The sequence below is a fragment of the Alligator mississippiensis genome, chromosome 11, assembly GCF_030867095.1.
Source record: "Alligator mississippiensis isolate rAllMis1 chromosome 11, rAllMis1, whole genome shotgun sequence".
In the NCBI taxonomy this organism is placed as follows: Eukaryota; Metazoa; Chordata; order Crocodylia; family Alligatoridae; genus Alligator; species Alligator mississippiensis.
The window spans coordinates 67,952,605-67,975,118 of NC_081834.1; the positions used below are offsets into that span (position 1 = coordinate 67,952,605).

The following is a 22,514-nucleotide window of genomic DNA, read 5'->3' on the forward strand; positions in this document are numbered from 1 at the left end:
ATTCAGGATGTGAATGTAGGTGACTCTGGAAGGCATGATATTGTTCACAGTGTGTGATCGAGTGTGCACTGCCTGCTTTTGGAAGGACTGATGCTGCATTTGTAGCACCGTATGGGCATGGGTCATTTCCAGGAGGGAATGATACTGCTCACTATGTATATGGGGGTGGGAAACAGGCATTCATCCTGACCCATGATGGATGAAGAAAGTTTAGCACAGCCTCAGTCCTGGCTGAGGACGGCAGCTCCACACATGCTGGGTATTAGCTGCAACTCTGGTCTGACCTAATAAGTGCTGTGCTGGGCCAGTTCAAGAGGGGGGCTACTGCGTCTGCCTGCAGTGTGAGGCCTGGAATAGCAGGCATGTCTGCAAGTCACAATAGTGGTGCAGAGAGAAAGAGTGCGTGTTGGGGTAGAAGTGGGGAGTACAGTCTGGGTCCAGGTGAATTATCAGTTGTGTCCAAGGCAGGAAACATAAGAGAGATGTGACTCCTTACTAAAACGCATTAACACAAATGGGAATCAGGTCCAGGACAGGTGGTTGCTGGTGGCTGCTAACCAAACTGCAACAAGAACCGGGTTTCTGACATTTGGGATGCACAGATTTCAGAAAAAAGTGGGCAGGGGAAATCCAGTCCTAAGGTAGCAGAGTGGGCAGAGCAGGATTGAAGGGGATTGTCAAGGCTGGAAAGGCTTGGGGCTAGGGAGAGTAAGAGTGGTAAAGTCAGGAATAAGAGATGTTTTCAGAACTGGTGATGAGAGAGCCCAGGTGTGAGGAGGAAGAGGGGCTGCAGGTCAGCGGTAAGTAAAATTGCCAGAGCTGTGTGGGGAGAGGGCCTAGGAGTTTTATAGCAGGCTCTGTAGGTTATGTTTAATGCACATTGGCAGAGCTATGTGTGTATGTGCATGCACAATTGTTTTGGAGCCCAGCGTTGGGTAGCAGGGGGGCCTACAGGTCATGCATGAGGCTCCTGGGCACATGTGTATGAGTGGCAGGGTGGCACCTTACAGACAAACTGGTTATCTCTGTGTGTCTGCCTGAGTGTGTGTGCAAGTCCAGGGCAGTCTTTGAGACAAGGAGGACACCAGACGCGGTACACCAGCAGATCTGCGTCTGAGCTGAGAGATGGCAGAGGCTGTGGTTTAGAATTGGGGCAATAGCAAACTAAAGGTCACGGGCAATGCAGGAGCACTTGCCATAAAGTCAAGGCATATTTAGCCAATCTGCCACTGAAGGCTGGAATCTAAGCAGTGTTTTTCGAATGTGACACCTGGGCCTGCCCGCCTGTGCCGACCTCCTGGGAACCTGGGCTGCATTTGTGTGTCGGTGGCACTGCACCCTGCCCCTCACGTTCCTTGCAGACTGTATGAATGGGATTCATTCACAGAATTAATGAATGAAGGCATCACCCTTCCCATGAACTGGCCATCACGGCTTGACCCATATTGCCTTATCCATTAGGGGGCAACTTGACCTACGAGCTGTTCATTTCCCTCCTTCTTAAACTTTAATCTATACTCCCTGACTTTCTTTTCATACCAGCCCCAGAAGCCTTCCTCAGACCTGCATTTCCCAAGTTACTTTTTATTCTAACAACTCCCAGTGGGACCTATCAAGAAAAATCGATAGCTTTGTTTCTGTCACAGCCCTTCATGCCCAGAGATTTGCCATATCTCCCTGCAGTGTCCCTGGCTCCTTGCCTCAGCACAGTATTCCTTGGAGTGCTCGTTAAAGTGCATGATGTTATAATGATGGATGTGGGCTCCTATAATTCTCTGGAGCAGCAGGTGCTTCACCGCTAATTACAGAGATTTCTTTTTAGAAGGTGTGCTGCTGAGAGAGTTGTTGTTAATGATGATTGGAACTTTTTTTTAACTGAATTTTTTATTAGTTTTATCCAAATGAAAAAGTAAAGTTAACATGTTTCAAATTAAATGGATGAGGAAGCTTTCCGAGTAGGGGTCTGTCACTCCAGATCTTTGATTAAATGGATAGAAACAGATACAACCTATTGGCCAATATGTTCTTGCCACTTCCCTTGACTAATCACGAGGGGCTAGGAGTCTTTGCTTGATCTTTAACCACTACCACTACCCTAGCCATCCATAGAAGAGGTTACAGTTGAATTGCAAAATCTTGTTAGGTTCATTTCCCATTTGCTTTGCCTCTAATCAATTAGCTATACCATCATGAAAAAATATTCTTTAGAACTAACAAAATGAACCAACGATATTTAAAAAATGAATGCAGTGCTCCTGTCATCGAAAATAGACACTCTGTAGCCCCTGCCCAATGAAGTTCACTATGCATAAAGAATGTGTTCATAAGTCTTGAGTGTAGTGACACGGAGAGAGAGACAGATAGACAGAGAGAGTGAGAGAAAAAAAGGATTTATTTGTACATCATTGCAAAATATTAATAACAAAAAGTGATGGCTCTCCCAAGGAGCCAAGAATGAAATATTCGTCAGAAATAAAAACACTCATTTGACCAAACATTGAAACCTGTAGAGAAACCACTTGAATATAGAGAATGCAGAATCCTTCAGTATCTGCTTAATGAACTCAAACTGCACAAGAGGTGGGTTCGCTTCTTTTCAGAAGATCTACCTATCATTTTGCCTTTCTTCCTCTTTCTGTCTTTTGCTTCCTGGTCGGGGCACATTTGGATCTAAACACTTAGCTTTGTAACAAAATGTGGACTAGTTTGTGTCATGCTGGGCCACTGAAGAGGCGCTCTGCAACCTAAGTGGTGGACAAAGGTGCCCATGGCCAAGACCCCATGCAGCAGTGCCCACTGGAAGCCACCAGTTCTCTTGGTGATGGGTACCCTGCACAGGGTGTGCCAGGATGTGTTGGCTTACCCTGGTCTTATTGTCACTAGGCATCACCTCCAAGTCATGTCAGGCTATTTTTAATATAATCTCTGCTGCAGTCAGGGCAGGCAGCAAAGACAGGGATGTGGCACACTTTGACCGTGCATGTGAACAGTGCCTTCCCAGACACGATCTCAAGGCAGATCACCTGATTTGTAGCTGGGCACAGGGAGGGACAGCAGAGTGCCAGGCCTGCCACTCTCATTGCTGTCCACCACAGGAGAAACAGGCAGTGATAGACGTGGTCTGTCTAGTGAGCTACCACTGGGGAGGACTAGTGTGGTCTTCTAGTAGGGAGGAAGGAACAGAGGCACCTGTTGCTTTTAGGCAGAATTTGGGGATGGGTTGGACCCTACTACTCTCCTTTAGTATGCGGACGTTATTCCTAGTAATCCCAAGGGTCCCAGTGCCAGGTGGATGAAGGTAAGAAGTGGAAGAAGTATTGTATATGGATGATATCAATGTCATGGTAAGGGACAGATTGTGCCATACCACTTGCTCTTTGGAACAAGTCTGGAAAAGGCCTGGCCATGCCCCCGTGCCTGGCGTTGCAGTAGCAAGGGGGGAGCACCTGGTGGACCCTGGCTCAGGTCCATGCTGGTGGGACAGGGAGGAATTAAACCCCCTCCCTGGCCAGGTCACTCCAGGCTACTGCTGGGGCTGGCCAGGCCCCTCCCACTGGAGCAGCAAGGGAGAAATGCCTGGCAGGTCCATGCTGGTGGGACAGGGGAGGGAAGAGTAGAATAAAACTCTTCCCGCTCCCTTCCAGGGCCAGCGTCTGGCCAGGCCCCCCGCCCCTGCCTGTCCCTGCTCTGTCTGGGGAACAAAGGGGCAGGGCCAGCCCTGCTCGGCTGGGGCAGAGAGCACAATTCAGCCCTGAGGGGATGCTGAGGGGATTCTTGTTTAACTTAACCAGGAAGAGGTCTGGGACAGAAATTGCATAAACCCGTTTGAGCTCCATCAGTTAAGTCTGATTCTGCATTCAACCAGGTTTATCTCAAACTGGTTTGGGCCATTTTGAAACTGGTTTATGTGCACTGCACTTATCTTCTGTTACAGGTTTAAACCAGTTTCTGATCACTTAAACCGGTCTATGTGTAACTTCTGCCATTAGTCCTCAACATTATTTCCAAATCACAGATTTATTTATCTTTTTACCGTGCTTGATATTTACTCAGTAGTTGGACTGAATGTTTAAAGGAGCCTCCGTTACTTTTAAATATATGAGTCAGTAGTTACACTGTCTTTCAGTTCTTTGATAGATAGGAACATGACAGCTGTGGGTAACCAGAGAACTTGCTACCTAGAGAGTAATAATGACAATGGATCGGATTTTCAGGGGAGCTAAAGGGAGATCATAACAAAATCAGACACTTTTCCTCAGTAGAGTCCAGAAGGCTTTAAGAAAATGAAGCCAGCACCATTAACTTTAGCTTGTGGATGGCAAAACAGGCACAGAGAACTGGAGCAACTTGGCCAGGTCACAGACTTCCTCTGTGATAGGTTTGGAAATGGAGCCCAGGTCTACAGGGCCCGACCTCCCAGGCATAACATCCTCTTTCTAGCATGCTGAGGTCATAGTGACTTCTGAGAATAAGGGGTATCAGCACTTGGACAATAAAAATGCATCAGACAGGGTATTGTTTATCTAGTGACAGTAACATTTATAGAGAATGAGTCATGCCGCACTGACCACTTTTCTCAAAGCATCCTTCACCTCTTTGTTCCCCAAAGCATAGATAAAGGGGTTCAGCACTGGAGTGACAATAGAGTTTAGTACATGGACAGTTTTGGTCAAATCGAGTGATTCCTTTATGGAAGGCTTGACATGCAGGAAAATGGTGGAGCCGTGCCAGATAATCACGACAATCAGATGAGAAGAACAAGTAGAAAAGGCCTTTTGGCAACCTTTGGCTGATGGGGGATGCTCAATATGGTGGAGATGATGTAAAAGTAGGATACCAGAGTTATTGCAGGTGAGCCCAGCATGACAATGAATGAGATGATGAAGGCCATCAGCTCCACTGAATGTGTGGCGGTGCAGGAGAGAACTATCCATGGGGCTGTGTCACAAAAGAAATGATTAATGATATTATGTCCACAGAAGGACAGCCTGGAGATCAAATATGCTGGGGCAGAAATAGCTAGAAAGCCACAGAGCCCAGAGCCAAGAGCCAGCTGAGCAGACATGGTGCCATTCATAATGGAGCTATAGTGCAGTGGGTAGCATATGGCCAAATACTGGTTATAGGCCATGACAGCCAGGAGGAAATATTCTGTACAGCCAGGGAGAAAACAAAGTATATCTGTAGGAGGCAGCTGAGGAAGGAGATTGCCTGACTTTTCTCCAAGAGGACTGCTAGGGCTTTAGGGACACAAGCTGTTGTGTACCATATTTCCAGGAAAGAGAGGTTGCAGAGAAACCAGTACATGGGTGTGTGTAGTTGTGGGTGACTTCTCACTCAGAGTATGATGGAGACATTTCCTGTCACTGTCAGGATGTACATGAAGAGAAAGAGCATGAAGAGGGAGACCTGAAAATAACAATTGCCAGGGAATCTTTGGAGGATGAAAACATACGAACTGCTCTGGTTCCCCCTGTCTGCACTGGCTGTAAAATTCATCCGTCAGCTCACAAGACACAGTAAGGGATACAACTGAATATTATCCAATACGTTGCTAGACGTTGTGAAATATATTCAATAACATACTTATTAAAATATATATATCCTTTTGGAACAAGCTTATGAAACACTGTCCTCTATTGTTCTCTCCTCTGTTATAACCTCTAGACATGACTTGATGTGACTCAGGCTCCCCCAGCAGCTCAGATAACACTGCAACAAACATAGGGAGATAGTTTTAAAAGAACTGAATGGGTTGGGGTTTTTTTTTGATGATGATGGTGACGATGATGATATTGAGCAACCAGTTGAATACACTTTACAAAATGTCCTCATTTTAAAAAATGCTGCTATCTGAAAGTCAAGCCTACCTTTAAAAGCTGCAACTTATGCCCTTGACACATATTCAGTTTTTATCATTCCAATTTCATTTCCAACATCCCAAAGTGTAAGCAGAAGCACATTCAAGCCATTTGACAGCAGAAGAGAAAAGATGCAAAGTTGTGCTTTTTTGACTGAGGTTTATCTTGGGATCATATTATCTTTGACAGGAACATCAAACATGTGCCTGACCCGTGGAGATATTGCTGTCTTCCAGCATCCCAGAATGCACCATTCCCCATCCTTATTTACAGCTTTGGAGACAGGAGTTAACCCTTAATTGTCCCAACAAGCTGAAAACTATCTCCTTGGCCCTCCCCACACTGCACACAGGAGCTAAGCTTCTACTAGAGTACCCAGGGCAAGAGCAGGGTTGGGCCCTACCGCCATCATCTGTCCCCCTAAACCTCAGCTTCTCCCACAAGCCAAAAGCAGGCTGTCAGCCAGACAGGCAATTTGCACTTTGCTCAGTTCTCAGGAATCAGTGTAGTAAGGCATGCTGGAATATCTACTCAGCATCCCTATAGTGGTGGAGCATGAGCACTGCATGCTCAGACTCATTGGGAGTGTCTCCTTCTGTTATGTCCCAACTTTACTGCAGGACAAAATCCCCCAAATTTGGAATTGCACAAACTGAAAATGTCCCAAGGCCCATTGGCACCCAAAATGGGACATGCTGAAAACCCCTATTCAGCTTTGTATATCTTGTATCTTTGTATATCACACAACAGCTAAAAAAAAGAGAAGAGGAGACTGTGAAGAAATGGATCTGGAGAAGGAATTTAGTCCACCCCCGTGCCAAGGTAGGGTCATGTAAGTCTAAAGTATTCTGAACAGATATTTGTTTCACATGCTGTCAATAACCAATTACATAAATTCCCTGGGTAATCATTAGGACCAGCCTATGATCATTTAGAGCAACCTACCTAGAGAAAGTGGTATCTCCATCCTTGGAGCAGGTTAGACAGACATTTAGCCAGGATGGTTTAGTCAGGGTTGATCCTGCCTTGAGCAGGGAGCTGGATTAGATGACCTTCTGAGGTCCCTTCCAGCCAAAGATTTCCAAAAGAAACAAAGAGATTGAAGCACCCAACCCATGAATTGAGTCTTTGGCATCAAATGTCTCCTTTTGAATATGCAATTGGAGTAATATATTGATGCAAACAGCATTCAAATATGTAGAAGCAAAGGTCATTAAACTGATTTTATATTACTAAGAAACAACTTGGGTGAGACTTTCAGAAAAAGGCTAATTGAATTTGCTACCCACATGAAATGCATTGGAAGATGATTGCTAAATTCCCTTGGACTTCCTTGGAAAAATAGTCATATGATCCATTTCTGTTTCATTCATTCAGGTTCACAGAGGGGACAACTTCTCATAAATTAGGTTTAGAGTCAGTGTGAAGAAGAGTGAAAACTTGTTAAAGTTTTTTTTTTTCAGAAAAGGGAAAGCCTGTGTAGCCTGGGTGTGACCCACTTTCACCATTGCAGAAACAGAAAGCTTATATGGTTATAGAGAATAATTTACACTTTAAATTGGAACAGCCACAGTTGCTTAAGGATGGCAAGATGGAACTAAAACACTTGTGAAAGGGGGACTGATAGATGTGTTTAGTATAGATAAACATAGAAATTATAACTAAAATTAAAGAGAGAGAGACTGAAGGGATATGAAAATACATATAGATACACATATGCAGGCAGAGGGTGTCAAAAGAAAGGGGTGAATGTATGCATGTGTGTGGAGAGAAAGAGAGAGGCTAAAGTTAAGTCTGAGTCTTTCAAAGAGTCCTAGGAGAGTTAAGCACCTGAATGCTTTTGACATTTTATGAGAATTTGATACCTGATTCTCTTAAGTTCTTTTGACAAGCCTAGACTCAATAGAAATGGACACTTAGCCCAATGAGAAATTATTATAGAAGTTTAGTTCAGCTCTCTTCAGATTAATACATTGCACATTCAGTTGGTACAAATCAATGTAGTTATGTTGAAACAAGTGGGACAAATATTCCTTCCATGTATAGAAGTGCAGCTCTATTTACTCTCCATCCAGGAAGATCACAGACCAACTGCTGAAACTTCCTTAGCCTGACGAAGGGTTTTTGAACCTGAAAGCTTGCTTAATAAATATTCTCCAACTATTTGGGTTGGTCTAATAAAAGATATCAAATTCACCCAAAGAACCTTGTCTGCCTATGTCCTTAGTCCAACATGGCTACAACCTTAACCCCAGCTCCTTTTACATCACTTGAAGATCAAAACAAAGATAACCAATTTGGCATGCACCAGAATGATGCTTTCTAGAAACTATTGTAACAGGAGTGTCTAAGTAGTACTGTAATGTTTGTAAATAAGAAACTGTGAGAACAGGATACAAAAAAACAAAAAACAAACAAAAAAAAACAAACGACGCACTGGGCAATAGAGATTGAAGAGGATGAGACAAAATAAATTAACCCACAATATTAAGTAGTACAAAGAAGATAAATTAGTGATAGCTGCTCTTTCCCATAAAATGTTTGAACTAAAAATATTATAAACTATGTTATGATGATGTTTATGATGTTGACTATAATAACAATAATAATAATTAGGATGATGATGATGATGATGATGATGTAATTACCCTTTGGAACTCAACACTACAAGTTATTAAAAGAATCCAGCCCTTGGCAGAATTTAAAGGAAAAGAAAATGATATAGGTAATGAGACTATCAGTAGAAACTTACTTTTGATTTTTTATACAGATTTTGTGTTAGTTATTATCAAAGAAAGCCAAGAGAGAAGTGATGTATCCAGTTAGAAGAAAAAAAGGAGATAAATGAAGAGAAATAGATGAAAAGACGGAATGAAAGAAAGAAATACACATCTAGAAAAACAAAGAATAAAAGAGAGGAATACAGACACACACCCCAAGATAAAAATCAAGATAAAAAGACAAAAACAAGAGAGGTATGACCAGGGATAGATGACAAGAAAGGCAGGGAGGGATGTACAGGGCTAAAGAAAGCAAAAAGCGAATGGCAGAAAGTGATAAGAGGGTGTGGGTGAACAGAGACAACAGAAAGGAAGATGACAGCGAGAAATGAAATTCAGTACACAGATAGTTGTATAGACAAGTAGAAAGATGGAATCAGTGGACGTTAACTGAGATTTCTTTTTCCAAATCAGGTTTAATAGCATGGCAGTTAAAAGCCGAGTATCTTAACACAGGATCACTAAGATGAATGTGGAGGAGCCGTGGGAAGTACTCTCAGATATGTTCTCTGAACAGCCCAATATCTCGTAAGCTGAAGTACCTGTCACTTACCTTTGTAATAAGGACAGGCCCTTTCATGAATCCGACGTGCTTTTTTCCTATATGTCCTTGAGCCCCTGGGGAAGAATCTCTGGGGGGACTGTGAATACTGTGTGAATGTGAGGACGTCCAACCAATTTGTAGCTAAGCAAATACACTTTCATTCCATTTTGCTTTGAACTCTGAAAGCTCTGAAGTCAGAACTTGTTTAGTGTATCTCACCGTCTAAGTCGACAAACAGAGACTGTATTTGTCCTAAGAGAAACTGTATTTTCCTTGGACAAAGTGCATGCATATGGCCATCCATTTCCCATGTCCCAAGGCAAAGCCCAAAAATCAGATCCAGGACAAGAGGCAGTAATAGCTTCTTCTGGGGTATTGTAAAGTGTATCTGAGGGCATCATCCTAGGGCAAGTGCCCCAGTTGGTCCTCCAGGCACCAATTCTGCCCCGATCCCAGGCCATCATCAACTTGGGGCAGCTGCTGAAGTCCTGGTGTTAGCACCCGACTGCCCAAAAGTAACAGGGCCCAGCCAGTTTTGCCCACCTATTAATTGTCCTGAATGGTGAATTTGCCAGCAATTTCATGTTCACCAGCCACTTAAGGTTAGCATCAGAGCCAGGTCCATCTGAACAACCATGGACCCATTCACCCATCAGGAAGATCTACTCATTGGGGGACCTGCGCACCCATTCAATCGTTCATCCACTGAGTCAAGGGCCGCTTTGGACACCCCTCTATTCATCCACTCATCCCCTGATCCTTCAACAATGGCCTCATCATTATTGTCCAGTGACATTTGCAAGGGCAACACCTACTGGGCCCAGGAGGAGGTAGTGAATCTCCTCACTATTTGGGAAGGGGCTGAGAGCCAGTATGTACTCCTCCATTCAAGCCACCAAAACCTAGCAGCCTTTGAATGGGTCACTGCAGAAATAGCAGCCCCTGGATAGAACCATGGTTGGGCTCATTGTCTCTGCAAGTGCCAGGTACTGAGGCAGTGATTCATGAAAACATGCCATGCCAACTGTGTTTCCATTACATGCATGATGATGTGTACCAGACCCACAGCCTCACAGGTATGGCATAATGCATGCCCAGACACACAGTAGACAGATTGCACATAATCTTCAAAAGTGACATGGATTTTGATGCCGCCTTAGTCAAAAGCTTGTAGCCCTCCCAGATGACCACAGTGACAACCCAGGATATATGCCATTTCAAGGACTCAAAGGCCTTCATGGACAACAGGCTCCAAGAAAGTTTCATTGCTTTATTTCCAGGATATACAGAGAAGAAGCAAGTGTCTTATGTGTGTTTAAGAGTCGCATTCTCAGGAGTACCCTGAAAGTGGTACAGACATACCCTGTGTGCTATTTGAAAATTACAGCCCCAAATTTCATCACCTAACAAACGGGCTTACCCTTATGTTCCTTGAATACAAGGTGATGGTTGAAGTGGTATAAAAGAGAGGAGGCCAGAATGTGTATTTCTTAGCTTGTGGTCAATTTGGTATTCTCATTTCATGAATGAGAAGAGATGATGACAAGCATGGCACTTTATACCCCTAGGGAAGTGGGTACTTGTTGTCTGTTATCTTGTTTGCATATCATAGTAATATATACCACTTTTCCTCTGTAGATCTCTAAGCACCTTACATTCTCAGTCCGAGGGGGGAAAAGAGTCCAGGAGAGCTGGCTATATGTTAAAGAAAGCTTATTGAGGGTGCAGGAGCAAACCATCCAAGTGCACAAGGAGACTAGCAAGTATGGCAGAAGACAAGCTTGGCTTAGCTGAGAACTATTTGGTGAACTAAGACACAAAAAGAAGCTTATAAAGTGTGGAAATGTGGACAACTGACTAGGGAGGAGTATAAGAGCATTGGAGGAGTATAAGAGCATTGCTCAGGCCTGCAGGGATGAAATCAGAAAGGGCAAAATGCCATTAGAGTTGCAGCTAGCTAGGGAGGTGAAGGATAACAAGAATGGTTTCTACTAGTACGTCAGCAAGAAGAAGAAGATCAGGGAAAGTGTGGGCCCACTCCTGAATGGGGGAGGCAACATAGTGACCAATGGCATGGAAATGGCTGAAATACTCAATGCCTTTTTTAACCTCAGTGCTCACAGGCAAGATCAGCTCCCAGATTATGGCACCTAGCAGGACAGTTAGGGGAGAACAGAGCAGCCAACAGTAGCAAAAGTACAGCTTAGAAAGTTTTTAGAAAAGCTGGACTTGTACAAGTTCATGGAGCCTGAAACAGTGTACCCAAAGGCAGTACTGTAGCAAGAAGGGGGTGATTGAGGTGACTGCCCTGGGTGCTGAAGCGAAGGGGAGATAACAAATACTGTCCAGCTGGGGCAAGGCATGGGGTGGAGCTGCAAATGGTTCATTTGGGGCAGCACAAGAAGTGGGGGGACAGCTCCCACCACTATGTGCACTCCCAGGCAAGTACGGGGGACGTGTGCCCTCTGGATCAGTGCACGGGGTGAGGGTGGGCTGCCTCTGAGGGCTTGCCCCCAGGTGCCAAATTTCTTTGCTACAGCACTGACCAAGGGTCCTGAGGGAGTTGGCTGATGTGCAGAGCTGTGCAGAGAAACAGTGTTCCTTAGGTATTTTAACATGGCAGCGTCAATCCCAAACTTGTCATACCAGAAAGCACTCAACCCACAGGGGTTAGAGGCTGGAGAAGAAGACAGCCCTCCTGAGTTCTCATAGGACCTCAGAAAAATAGATCTGGAATGGACCTCTGGATGTCATCTACTCCAGCCGCCTGCTTGACTAGGTTCACTGTTTTCCATAGCAAATCTCTGTCTAGCCTTTTACTCAAAGTGCACAGGCAACACCCATCCTGCGGAGGATGGCAAACCCCACCATGGTCCTTTCCATTTGACCATATGTTGAAATTCCTTCCTGATTCCAAATATAGGGATCTGTCTGATCACGACCCTACAGCTAGTGACCTTGGGATATTAGTCCAAGCAGGAGCTTCAGCACACTCAGTCAACATCCAGAGCCTTGGTTGCAGCCAACACCCAAGGCTTCTAAATCTGACAGGAAAAAAACAAAAAAACCAAAAAAACCTACCTGTACCAAAAGGAAGAGAAATGAAAATCTTTCCTGATCCCATGCAGCAGACAGCAAAGACCACAGGAATGGGAAATAACCAGAGAAGAACATGGATGTAGCTATTCCTAGATCATCCCTGACCAACGCTTATTCATCCCCTTGAACACCTCCGATGATGGAGATTGCACAACATCCCTAAGCAGTCTAGTCCGCTGCCTCATTGGTCCATCAGTGAAGAAGTTCCTCGAATATCCAATCTAAACCTACTTCACTGGTAGTTTGGATTCTCTCTTTTCCCCTTCTCTACTCCCCTCTGTCCTGGTTCCCCTCAGCCCTTGCCCCCATGCCTTCAATTCTCCCATAGTAACATGTATGTGGACATCATCCCACCTTTCCCGCGAGCTATGGTCATTACGTGTCACCCTTTTCTGCCCATGTACCACATTGTTCCCTCTCTTTCCACATGCATCCACCTGGGCTTGATGTGCTCTCCTCCAATGCAGTACTTAGTGTATATCTTTACATTTCTGTTTGCTCTTTATTCCTGTCTCACTTCCTGGGGAAGTCTTGGTTAGAGTCAAAACCCAGTAATGGACCAGGGGATGCCCCCATGTACAAGACAAATGTGATAAAAAATTGGGCTAGAAGCAGCGTCTAGAGATCTAGCCCCCTGTACAAGGCACAATTATCCCTATCCAAACTACCCCATACAAAACCTTTTCCTAACCTGTTTCTAAAAGTATGCAACGATCCTGTCACACTACTCCACTACATATTGCCCACAGACACTAAAACCACCATAATCTGCCACAGGTAAAACTGGTAGATGAAAACTGCATCTTGTTGCTGCAAGGGTTTTAAAACACATTTATGAGCTGCGAATAAGGCAGCCATGCCCCCTATTCCAGATGAAGAACCCCCACCCCATGATGCCGCTTCAAATCTCTACTAATTTGATATGTGGCTAGATTCCTTCCTTCTCCCAAATTTGGTGATTGTCATGTTGACCCTGAGTGGATAGGGAAACCCTTTATCCTTGGCTGCAATCAAAACCCAGGACTTCTAAGGAAAGGAGTGTCGGGGGAAAGGTGTACCCTGACATGTGTAGCAACAAGAGTGGGGGGAATCTTCCCCAGCCCCTTGTTGCAACTATCAATGTCCATAAACATTTGTCCACTGATAGACACAGCCTGAGTTAGAAGCCAGAGTGAGATCCTCTGACATGTGGTCAGCAGTAGATCAAATGAATCATGATAGATTCATAGATTCATAGATGTTAGGGTCGGAAGGGACCTCAATAGATCATCGAGTCCGACCCCCTGCATGGGCAGGAAAGAGTGCTGAGTCTAGATGACCCTAGCTAGATGCCTATCTAACCTCCTCTTGAGGACCCCCAGGGTAGGGGAGAGCACCACCTCCCTTGGGAGCCCATTCCAGACTTTGGACACACTAACTGTGAAGAAGTTCTTCCTAATGTCCAGTCTAAATCTGCTCTCTGCTAGCTTGTGGCCATTATTTCTTGTAACCCCCAGGGGTCCCTTGGTGAGTAAAGCCTCACCAATTCCCTTCTGTGCCCCCATGATGAACTTATAGGCAGCCACAAGGTCACCTCTCAACCTTCTCTTGAGGAGGCTGAAGAGGTCCAGGAGCCCTAGTCTCTCCTCATAGGGCTTGGCCTGCAAGCCCTTAACCATACAAGTGGCCCTTCTCTGAACCCTCTCCAGGTTATCCACATCCCTCTTGAAGTGTGGCACCCAAAATTGCACGCAGTACTCCAACTGCAGTCTGACCAGTGCCCGATAAAGGGGAAGTATCACCTCCTTGGATCTGTTCGTCGTGCATCTGCTGATGCACGATAAAGTGCCTTTAGCTTTTCTGATGGCTTAGTCACACTGATGACTCATGTTCCTGTTGGAGTCCACTAGGACTCCAAGATCGCTTTCTGCTTCCATGCAACCAAGCAGGTCATTTCCTAGGCAGTAGGTGTGCTGGACATTTTTCCTCCCTAGGTGCAACATTTTGCATTTCTCCTCTTGAATTGCATTCTGTTGTTTTCTGCCCCTATGTCCAACCTGTCCAGGTCTGCTTGCAGTTATTCCCTGCCCTCCAGTGTGTCCACTTCTCCCCACAGTTTTGTGTCATCCGCAAACTTGGACAGAGTACACTTCACTCCCTCATCCAAGTTGCTGATGAAGACAATGAAGAGTATCGGTCCTAGGATCGATCCCTGCGGGACCCCACTGCCCACATCCTTCCAGGTCGATACCGACCCATCCACTACAACTCTCTGGGTACAACCCTCTAGCCAATTGGTCACCCACTGGACCATCCAGTCATCCAAGTCACAGCATCTTAACTTGTTCACCAGTATGATGTGGGATACCGTATCGAAGGCCTTCCTGAAGTCTAAGTAAATGATGTCAACCCCTACTCCTGCGCCCAGGTGTTTTGTCACCTGGTCATAAAAAGAGACTACTTTAGTCAGGCATGATCTATCTGCTACGAACCCGTGCTGGTTTCCCCTCAGCATATTTTTTCCTGCCAGGCTCTCACAAATGTGAGCCTTGATAATTTTTTCAAAGACTTTGCAAAGGATGGAGGTGAGACTGACTGGCCTATAGTTGCCTGGGTCCTCCTTCCTTCCCTTCTTGAAAATGGGGACCACATTGGCCCTTTTCCAGTCCTCTGGGACCTGGCCTGTGTGCCATGAGTTTTCAAAAATTCCTGCCAGTGGCTGTGCAATGATGTCAGCCAGTGCCTTCAGTATCCTCAGATGGAGCTCATCTGGGCCTGCTGACTTAAACGCATCCAGTTCCTCCAAGTGCCTCTGCACCATCTCAAGGTCTACGCTTGGTAGTCTGGCGCCCTGCTGCTGTCTCTCTACAATCCCAGTGAGAGACTTTTCTTGTCCCTCGCTTAGGAACATAGAGGCAAAGAACTCATTAAGGAGTTCAGCCTTGTCCCCCCTCTCCATCACCAATTGCTTCTGCCCATTTAGTAGGGGTCCTATTCCACCCTGAGCCTTCCTTTTACTCCCTGTATATCTAAAAAAAACATTTTTTTTTTATAGTACCTTCTGGCTTCACAATCTGTGAATCCAGGGGTGTTTTCCCATGACCTCTGCTTCTGAGCTGTGCAATGCTCTAGGGACCAAGTCCCACAAGTGTTTATAAAAGATGCATGAACAAATCACTGCTCTGCAGCTTCAGTCCATTTCTTCCAGTAAAGCTGGAAGTCAGCTACACACAGAGCTCTTCCTCAAGGAGAAATTATTTTGATTTCCTCCTTTCAGTTCTGTCACAGAGTGAGGAGTGGACACCTTGGTGAAGCCTGTACATCTGGCATCTAGATAGTGCAGTGATGGGGGAACAAGAGACTGGATATAGTAGGATGGTTAGTAACCAAGCTGTCCTAGCATTCAAGGACCTAATATAGGAAACTGAAGACAAAACCATTAAGATAAGCACAGTAAGTAATATATTTAAATCAACATTGTTTGGGTGTTAAGCCAGAGGAACATCTGGAACAGAATTAGGAATTATTGTTAAAAATTCTTTAGGAGCTTTATTCTCCATTTAATACAATTTCTACAGTTGGTCGGAAAAGTTAAACATATATGTACACACATGAAAAATGGAGTATTTCTGCCCTGTGCATCACAACTTCCCTGGGCTTGGAGCTGCCCTCCTATCATATCTTCCTTTTTTGAATAACCTCTGAAGTATTAGGAGTAATACAGCTTCTTGGCCACTGTGAATTTTTAGCCTAAACAAATGAAAACTAGGTCAATATTTCTGAAGTAGATGGGTTACAAAATGTAGAGCAGAACTGAGGGACCTTGATAGCTCATGCTTATATATATTTCTGAGATTTGAGGCCAGTTGATAAGCAAATGACAAAGCTAAGTGTGCAATCTTTCCAGATGACTTTAATCAAGACTGCTGAGGCGTGGTAATTACCGTGCTCCAGCAGACTCCAGCATCACATGTATCAGTGTCCTGGTGCTGAAAAACATTGGAAAGGTGCTCATCGATGAGCTTCAGTTCAAAGTCTCCTGGCACCATTTTTCATCATGGGGATGCTGATACATGTGGTGCTCCAGGCACTTTTGATTAGTGCAGCCTTTGGAGATGTGCAAATTAGAGTACCTCCCGCCCCCACTCTCTAGAAGCACGTGTATAAATGCCCTATAATACTTACTATGTCTATGCTATGTGTCCCTAGTAAAATGAAAATACAATGGCATGGCCTTTTTGACTTCACAACTTCATGCTCAGCTACTTGTGGGTCAGACTCAGGCACTGACATTCATGAAATGATTGGATTTGAACATCTCCAATGATGGAGATTTCACAACAGCCCTAATCAAACTAGTCCATTGCCTCATTGGTACATCAGTGAAGACGTTCTCCTGATACCCAATCTGAACCTATTTTATTGCTGTTTTGAATTTCTCTCTTCTCCCCTTCTGTACTCCTCTTTGTCCTGCTTCCCTCCTGGCCTTGCCCCCATTCCTTCAGATCTCCAATGTTAACAAGTAGGTGGACATCATCCCACTTTTTCCCCAAGTTAAGGTAGTATGTGTCAGCCTCATCGGCTCATCTACAACTTGCTACCATGTCATTGGTCCTTCTCTTTCTACCCATCCCTCCACCTGGGCTTGTGTGCTGTCCTCCACTGCAGTACTTAGGAAGAAAGAGCAGACAATCCACTGACAACGTCTCCATTTTCACAGACATGGGAAATGCATAAGGTTTAGTCAGGGGGCATAACAAGGTCTCTGCAAAAGCACTGAAGCAATACATCTCCTGCCCACTTTCTGGATGTAATGTGACGATATTCTGAAGAAAGAAAAAAAGTTTCATGAACAATTTAGTCACTTTAGAAACCCTTATGTTTCATCAGAAAACTGCCTTTCAAATGAAAATAAGGAGGCACTCTAAAAATCAAGTTATGCACAATTGCAGACAGAAATGGTGTGGGTATTCTTTTGCTTGCTCTTCTCCTGACACAGTCATTCCCTTTCCCTCCACAGGCATCCTAAAAGGCACTGTGGATGATGATGTCCAATTGCACTGCTGTGACTGAGTTCCTACTCCTGGGGTTCTCCAATGCTCTGGAATTGTAGATCTTGCACTTGGCCAGTTTTCTAATACTATACCTGGCAGCCCTGAGTCAATCTCCTTGTTATCATGCTCATAGCCTTTGACAGCCACCTCCACACCCCAAAATACTTCTTCCTCTTCAATCTGTCCATCCTCGACATCGGATCCATCTCTGTCATTGTCCCCAAATCCATGGCTAATTTCATACTGAACACCAGGGTGATTTTATATTCTAGATGAATCACCCAAGCTTTTTTCTTCCTTTTCTTCCTTACAGCAGACCTTGCCATTCTCACTATCATGGCTTATGACCAATACATCGCCATCTGCAAACCACTGCACTATGCAACAGTGATGAACAGGAGAGCTTATGTGCAAATGACAGCCACGGCCTGGAGCGCTGCTCTTCTGTTCTCTGCCCTGCACACGGGGAACACCTTTAGACTGCCCTTCTGCCACTCCAACAGCATCAACAAATTCTTCTGTGAAGTCCCCCAGCTCCTTAGGATCTCCTGCTCAGAGGTGTTTACTAGTGAAATTCAGATTATCATCTTTGGAACTTGTTTAACTGTTGGTTGCATTGTGTTTATATTTGTGTCTTATATTCAGATATTCACTACTGTACTGAGAATCCCCTCTGAGCAGGGCTGGCAAAAAGCTGTTTCCACCTGTCTTCCCCACCTCATTGTTGTCTCCTTGCTCGGTACCACTGGTCTGATTGCCTATGTGAAGCCCACATCTGGGTCCCCATCAGCTCTGGACCTCATGGTGTCTTTTCTCTATTCTATGATCCCACCAATGATGAATCCAGTCATCTACAGCATGAGAAACAAGGACATCAAAGCAGCACTGTGGAAACTGGCGAGATGGAAGTGGTTTATTCCAAAGAAAATGTCAGTTATTCTCTAGTGACTGTGGTCTTACTGACCATTTTTATAGGGACAGAGTTATTAATACAAATTAACTCCACCAATGTCAGTAGTGGAGCTTTAAAAGAAACAATCAACTTCATTATTAATACAGATTTATTGAACCAATGTCAATTGTGCTTCTGTAGGTTTACACCATTTAAAATAATTTATCTAATTTTCAGCTTGTCTCCCTGAACTAGTTGCTCTCTAAGATACCACTCTGTCCTAGCTAATCTTCTTGTATCTGTTAAATTTTATCTTTGATACTGATACTGTCATTTGTTAGTGCAGTATTGCAACACCTTGTACATACCTTCAATATTTGTAAGATTCCCTCATGGAGAATATCACTGTATCTTTCTCTTTTCTGGATTAAAAAAAAGTTTTCTTGAGGTTTGATTATTTTGGATCTGGAAGGAGTGTATGAGAAGGTTTAAAAGGGACTGATAATGATTTTTAGATAGTAGGTATCAGTCATTACTCAGGTGCTGGGACTCTCAGTCATGCTTTCCTTGTACAGGTTTTAAAAGAGCGCTGAGTTTTTTTTTCCTCCACACAACCCTGAAGAGGTGGAAATTATTTCCTGTAAGTGTGTACACGTTAGAGCTCCTGTGCATGTCATGACTGTAGTGATGCTGGATTTGGGTTGTCTTTGTAGTCCACTATAGGGAAGCTTTAGATAGGTAAACCTGGGGATTTAGGCAGCTAATTTAAGTATGTCAAGCCCAAATGGCGTTCATGCTGCTAGTCCCTAAATCCTTTCAGGACCAGTAGCGTCTACTTTTACCTTCCCAACAAGCAGACAATACCAAGAACTCCAGTAATATAAATACTATGACCTTGTTTAGAATGGATGTAAAAGGAAACTCAGTAGAGACCACAATCTGTTACCGTACAACTGTATCGAAATTGGGACTTCTATTCCATGGGAGATCCTGCATGGGATAAAATGTGTTTTTATTGCAAATCAGAAAGAATAATCAATATTTCCCAGAATTCCCCAGAGAATAACCTCATCCAAAAGAAAAATAAAGAAGAAAAATATCAGCTCAAGTTATTTACTTCTGAAGGATTAGGTAACTGTCCAGAATTGACACCCAAAAGGGAAATTTTGAAAGTAATGAATTAGTTTATTTTGACTGATAGTGATTCATACTGTTGGGCAATTTGAAGCTAGTTCAGGCAACATGTTTTTCACACAAGAAACAGAAGCACAGAGAAGTCTGCGTCGAGCTGAAAGGCAGAGAGGTGGCAAAATCTCCTTCCTTGGAGGTTCTTAAGACTGGGCTAGACCAAGCCATGGTTGGCATGATCCAACTTGAGATGGTTTTTCTTTCAGTTGGAGGTTGGACTAGATAACCTCCTGAGGTCCCTCCCATCCCTAATTTTCTAGGCTTCTATTATTATATGAGAGAAGTGGTGTTGTAAAACTCTGGGGGATGTTTTCCCTGTAGCTAACAGTGCTCCTAACCAATGACTTACTTTAGGATCATAGGTAATAAGTGTTGGAATGGACCTCAAGAAGCCATCTTGTCCAACACACTCCTCAAAGCAGGGCTGCTCTCAACTTGATCATCCCACTCAAGGCTTTCTTTAGTGGGGTCTTAAAATCCACCAAGAATGACCATACCACCACCTCACTGGGTAACCTCTTCCAGTGCTTTACTACCCTCCTGATATGAATTCTTTCCCTAATATCTAACTTAAACCTGTGATAATAATTTGGCTCCATCCTCTTTGTAACCATCCTTGAGGGAAGTGAAGGCTGATATTGAACACCAACTTTGTCTTCTCCTCTCCACATTTAATAAGCCCAGTTCCTTCAACCTCTCTTCATAACTCATGTATCCTAGCTCCCTTCCTATTTTTCCTGACCTCCAGTAGACTCTCTCCAGTCTGTCTACATCCTTTCAGTAGTGGGAGGCCCAACATTAGACACAGTACTCCAGATGTGCTCTCACCAGTGCCAAACATGGGGGAAGAATCACTGCTTTCGATCTGCTGATTATGCTCCCGCTAATGCAGTACACTTGCCATTAGCTTTCTTTACAACAAGGGCACAGTGTTGGCTCATATTCAGCTTCTGGTCCACTTTAACATCTAGGTCCAGCTACTTAGCTGGTCAGTCTCCAGTCTGTACCAGTGCATAGGATTGTTCCATCATACATGCAGGATTTTGTTCTTGTCATTACTGAACCTCATGAGATTTATTTGGTCCAATCCTCCAATTTATTGAAGTGTGTCTGAATCATAGCCCTGTCCTCAAGCATATCTATTACTCCCCACAGCTTGGTGTCATCTGCAGACTTGCTGAGGGTGCGCTCTATGCCATCTTTCCAGCAGTCAACAACATTATTGAACAAAGCTTGTTCCAGGTCCAAACTCTGGAGCTCTCCACTTGATACTGGCTGCCAGATAGACATTGAGCTATTGATTACCATCTCTTCACCTGAATTATCAAGCCATTTTTTTTAATTTTTTTTGTATCTCATAGATCATTCATCCCACCTGTATTTCCTTGGCCTACTTGTGAGAATATTGTAGTACACAGTACTGTCAGACTGTATCAAAGGCCTTGTGAAGGAAATGATATACCATGTCCAGTGCTCTCCCTGCATGCAGAGAGGCACTCATCATTTTGGTTATGCATGACTTGTCCTTGGTCAACCCATGCTGACTGTTCGTAATCACATTTGTCTCCTCCAAGTGCTTAGAAATTGATTCCTTGAGGACCTGCACCAAGACTTTTTCATAGATTGAGGTGAGGCTGACTAGTCTGTAATTTCCCAGATTGTCCTTTCCCCCTTCTTCCCTTTCTTAAAGATGGGCAATATCTTTTCCCTTTCCCAAACATCTCAGACCTCCCCCAATCACCACAAGTTTTTAGAGATCAAGGCCAGATGGGCAGTATTTTTGCCCTTTCCAAACATCTGGGACATGCCCCAGTCACCATGAGTTTTCAGAGATAAAGGCCAGTGGCTCTGTAATCACACAAAGGGATTACTGGGACTCATCCAGCCCTCTGACTACTCCCTTATGCAGCTCATCTGTGTGGACAAGAAAGATAATGCCAGAGGTAATCCTGAGCAAATCAAATGGGACTACAGGGCTCTGGGTGCAATGGTGAAGGGTTAAGGGTCTCAGGTGGTGTTCTCCTTGATCTTCCCAGTCAAGGGGAAGGGCCGAGGCAAGAGAAGATTCACCCTGCAGATCAACGCATGGCTGTGCAGATAGTGTCTCCAGCAGGGTTTGGATTCAGTGACCATGGGATGTTGCACCAATAAAAAGACTGCAAGGCAGAGATAGGATGTCCCTGAGAAAAAGAGGGAAGAGCATCATTGCAGACAGGCTACCTAACCTAATGAGGAGGGCTTTAAACTAGCTATGCCATGGGATGGGAACCAAAGCTATGATGCAAATGTGAAAGTGGGTGAACTGGAGGAAGCACAAACAGAAGGGGACAACAGTGGAAGCCTTCTAATTCCTCTTGAGAACGTAGGATAATCAGTTATCTCATGTGTCTGTACAAGAATGCATGGAGGCTGGGAAAGAATCAGGAACAACTAGAAGTCTTCACTCAGTCATGGCATCATGACATGATTGGAATAACAGAGACTTGGTGGGAACTCACATGACTGGACCAGTGCCATTGACTTGTACAAACTGTTCAGGGAGGGCAGGCAGGGGAGAAGAGGAGGAGGAATTGTGCTATATGATAAAGATCCCTATGATTGCTCAGAGCTCTAGTATGAAACTGGAGACCAGGCCTGTTGAAAGTCTCTGCATTAGGGTTGACAGGGAAGAAGAAGGGTGATGTCATGGCAGGGGTCTGCTATAAACCCCCACACCATAAGTATGAGGTGCATGATGTTTTCTTCAGACACCTAAGATAAGTTTCCTGATCACAAGCCCTGGTTCTCATGGGGAACTTCTTACACCCTGACATCTGCTCAGAGGACAATACAGTAGTACACAGGCAATTCAGGAAGTTTTTGAGTTTTTGGAAAATGTTGCTGAGAACTTCCTGGAGCAAGTGTTGGAGAGACCAACTAGGGGCTGTGTTCTTCCTGATACACTGCTCAGACACAGGGAAGAAGTGGTGGATAATTTAGTAGAGGATGGCAACTGGGGCAGCAGTGCCTATGAGATGATTGTGGGCAGGACCCTGAGGAAAGGAAGGATGGAGAGAAGAGGGATAGAGAAAACAGACTTTGACTCCATCAGGGAACTCATGGGCTGGATGCCCTGGG

The 22,514-nt window shown here is 44.4% G+C and overlaps 1 pseudogene; it reads right to left on the reverse strand.

Annotated features, from left to right (window-relative positions):
* Positions 1 to 4,553: 4,553 nt before the first annotated feature.
* Positions 4,554 to 5,499, reverse strand: LOC132243801 (olfactory receptor 6F1-like; annotated as a pseudogene).
* Between the last annotated feature and the right edge of the window lie 17,015 nt (positions 5,500 to 22,514).